We start from the raw sequence: 4,370 nt of genomic DNA, 5'->3' as shown, positions 1-4,370 counted from the left end.
CCTGCCTCAGCCTCCCAAAGTGCTGGGATTACAGGCCTGAGCCACCATGGCCAGCCGTGTTTTGTCTTTTTACTTCTGTGTGTATTTAACAATTCTGGGCCAGGCACAGTGGTTGACGCCTGTAATCCCAGCATTTTGGGAGGTCAGGCAGGTGAATCACCTGAGGTCAGGAGTTCGAGACCAGCGTGGCCAACATGGTGAAACCCCATCTCTACTAAAAATACAAAAAAATTAGCCAGGCTGGTGACGGGTGCCTGTAATCCCAGCTACTTAGGAGGCTGAAGCAGGAGAATCACATGAACCCAGGAGGCGGAGGTTGCAGTGAGCTGAGATGTGGCCATTGCACTTCAGCCTGGGCAACGAGAGTAAAACTCTGTCTCAAAAAAAAAAAAAATTCTGAAGTATTTTTGGTAGGGACTAGTTACTCACAAATGGTCTCAATGTCATTAAGGACTGGATACAACTTTATTTTGAGACAGGGTCTCGCTCTATCACCGAGGCTGGAACGCAACGGCATATTCACTGCAACCTCCACCTCCTGGGCTCAAGCAATCCTCCCGCCTCAGCCCCCACCCCAGGTAGCTGGAACTACAGGTACGCCCCACCAGACCTGGCTACTCTTTTGTATTTTTTTGTAGAGATAAGGTTTCACTATATTGCCCACACTGGTCTCGAACTCCTGGGCTCAAGCAATCCGCCTGCCTCGACCTCCCAAAGTGTTGGGATTACGGGCATGAGCCAGCTCACCTGGCCGACAACTCCATTTCTTGAGAAAAAGAACAGAACCAATGGGCAAGAAGAACATATTCAGTATAAAATCTCCCAAAGCATCTCTGACAGGCACAGCACCTGAACAAATGGAAATGACTGTTCATCTGTGTTCTTCTAGACAGGAGGTTACCTAATATATACCCACTATCCTTTGAAACCACCAACATTTTCTGAGCACCTTCCACATCCCAGACACAGCACTAAGGTAGGAATTAGAAACGAGAGCAATCACACAATAAGAATGAAATTCCTCTGAAGTAATTATATTACCATGATTAACAGAAATTATTTAGAAACAACACATTCCCTAGACCTCATCAACCACTACAGGGCTTTGAGCAGAGGAGTGACATGATCTGATTTTTTTTTTTTTGAGACGGAGTCTCACTCTGTCACCCAGGCTGGAGTGCAGTGGCGCAATCTCGGCTCACTGCAAACTCCGCCTCTTGGGTTCACGCCATGCTCCTGCCTCAGCCTCTCGAGTAGCTGGGACTACAGACGCCCGCCACCTCGCCCAGCTAGTTTTTTTGTATTTTTTAGTAGAGACGGGGTTTCACCGTGTTAACCAGGATGGTGTCGATCTCCTGACCTCGTGATCCGCCCGTCTCGGCCTCCCAAAGTGCTGGGATTACAGGCTTGAGCCACCGCGCCCGGCCAATGTGACATATTTTTTAGACAGCGTCTCACTGTGTCACCCAGGCTGGAGTGCAGTGGCGCAATCTCGGCTCACTGCAAACTCCGCCTCTTGGGTTCACGCCATGCTCCTGCCTCAGCCTCCCGAAGTAGCTGGGACTACAGGCACCCACCATCATGCCCGGCTAATTTTTTGTAGTTTTAGTAGAGACAGGGTTTCACCGTGTTAGCCAGGATGGTGTCGATCTCCTGACCTCGTGATCCGCCCGTCTCGGCCTCCCAAAGTGCTGGGATTACAGGCTTGAGCCACCGCGCCCGGCCAATGTGACATATTTTTTAGACAGCGTCTCACTGTGTCACCCAGGCTGGAGTGCAGTCGCGCTATCTCGGCTCACTGCAACCTCTACCTCCCGGATTCAAGCAATTCTCCCCTCTCAGCCTCCTGAATAGCTGGAATCACAGGCATGCGCCACCATATCCAGCTAATTTTTGTATTTTTAGTACAGACAGGGTTTCGCCATGTTGGCCAGGATGGTCTCAAACTCCAAACCCCAAGTGATCTGCCCACCTCGGCCTCCCAAAGTACTGGGAATCCAGGCGTGAGCCACTGCGCCTGGCGAGAATGTTCTAAGCAAAGGTAATAGTGCAAGAGTCCCAAGGCAGATGCGTGCCTGTCATGCTGCAGGAAGAGATGAAGCCCAGCATGGCTGGAACAGAATAACTAAGGGAGAAGGAATAGCAGACACAGAGAGGTAAGAGGAAGACACTGCAGGGCTTTGAGCAGAGGAGTGACATGATCTGACATATTTTTAAGGATCTCCCTGGCAGTTGAAGCTGAAAACAGAATGTAGGGAGAGGCAAGGGTGCAAGTGAAGACACAAGATGGGAGGCTACTGCAATAATCCAGGTGACAGGTGATGCTGACCCTGCCCTGATGGTGGCAGCAAAGTGGTAAGATGTCATTCGATTCTGGGTGTGTCTGGAACATACAGCCAATGTGATTTGCAATGGATGGGATGTGGGCAGTGAAAGAAAGAAGAGTCAAGGATGACTCTAGAAGTTTTTGGCCTAAGCAGCTAAAAGAACAGCACTACTTTTAACTGAGAAGAGAATCATAGCAAAGCATGATGGCGTGTGCCTGTAATCCTAGCTACTTGGGACCTTGAGAGCTTGTTTGGAGGTTCTAGCAGGGGAACGCAACTACTTACATACCCTTAACTGAAGACCAGTCCTCCTCTATTGGCGATGGTCGTTCTCTTCGACTGAGTGTGCAGCTTCCGGAGGGACATACATGGAGCAGTAAGGGAGGAAGGAAGGAGACACTGGCCTAGCCAGCCAGATCAGCCGGATGCACCCCGGTGACCAACGGGGTGAGAGGCGCCACAGCCAGATTGCCCGCACATCCTACTTGGGAGGCTGAGGTGGGAGGAGCACCTGATCACGCCACTGCACTCTGGCCTGGGCAACACAGCAAGACCCTGTCTCCAAAAAAAGAGAAGAGAAAGATGTCCATGGAGTAGGCTTGAGGGGACTATCAGGAGTTCAGTTTACAGAGAAGTGAAGTTTGAGACATCTATTAGATATCCAAGTGGTAACACTAAGTAGGCAAATGGAGAACAAAGCCAAGTTCAGGGGAGAGGTGCAGACACACAACAGCCTAGAGATTTGGATATATCTGCATATAGATGGTGTATTTGTCTGCTTAGGCTGTCATACTAAAATACCACAGACTGGGTGACTTCAACAACAGAAATTGACTTTCTCACTGTTCTGGAGGCTAGAAGCCCAAGATCAAGGTTTTGGCCAATTTGGTCTGTGGTGACAGCTTGTACATGGCTGCCTTCTTGCTATGTCCTCACATAATCTTTCTTCAGTATGTAAGGGTAAGGGGCAAACTCTCCACTGACTCTTCTGATAAGGACACTAGTCCTCTCGGATCAGGGCCCCACACTTATGACCTCATTTAACCTTAATTACTTCCTTACTCCAAATACAACCACACCTAGAGTGACATCTTTGATTCTAAAAGTTCATGTTCTTACCCGTTATGCAAGACTTACAATGGTATGAGCTATTTAAGGCAGATATTTAAAAGAGGCCCAAGTGTTCAGGGAGTCTTTGGCTCCTGGTACTTCTTTTTGGCCACTCAAGTTTCATCTACCCCAGCATTTTCCCTACCTAGTTGGAGCAACTTGCGTGCTCTGGGCTCCCATCCCAAGTCCAGGCTGAAGTGTCCTCAACTCCTCCAGCTGCCAGGGAGCATTTATCTGGTTTCCCAGTGACTCTCAGTCTGGACGTTACTTTCCCCAGTGCAGTCTCCCATGGTTTCCTGCCTAACATATTATTTCTCTTTCTCCAGTTTCTTCTCTGCCTTCTGTCTGAAGGCTTATATTCTATTTTTGTCTCAGAATGAATTTCTCTTACGCATTAGAAATATGTTTTCATTATCCATTAACTCTAAACAAGAACCTAAAGGTACATTAAAAAACCCTTAGCATAGAACTGCTGAATGACTAAGTCACAAAGAACAGGCAAATACCTCCATTGCTTCGAAGACTGCACACGCTAAAACTACACAAATGCCAGAACAGAACATTGGATTATCATCATCAAAATTAGGGGAAGGCCGGGTGGGGTGGCTCATGCCTGTAATTCTAGCACTTTGGGGGGCCAAGGTGGGAGGATTACTGGAGCCCAGGAGTTTGAAACCAGCCCAGGGAACATGACAAAACCTCATCTCTACAAAAAACACAAAAACTAGCCGGATGTGGTGGCATGCACCTGAAGTCCCAGCAGTACTAGGGAGGCTGAGGTGCAAGGATCACTTGAGCCTGAGAGATTAAGGCTGCAGTGAGCCGTGATCATGTTACTGTACTCCAGTTTAGGTGACAGGGCAAGACTGTATCAAAAACAAAAACAAAAATAACCAGGGAAAGTACACTGTGAACAAGTGTTTATTCAGCAAA

This window comes from Colobus angolensis, unplaced genomic scaffold (genome assembly GCF_000951035.1).
Source record: "Colobus angolensis palliatus isolate OR3802 unplaced genomic scaffold, Cang.pa_1.0 Scaffold149, whole genome shotgun sequence".
NCBI lineage: Eukaryota > Metazoa > Chordata > Mammalia > Primates > Cercopithecidae > Colobus > Colobus angolensis.
Note: the sequence above shows the minus strand (reverse complement) of the source record.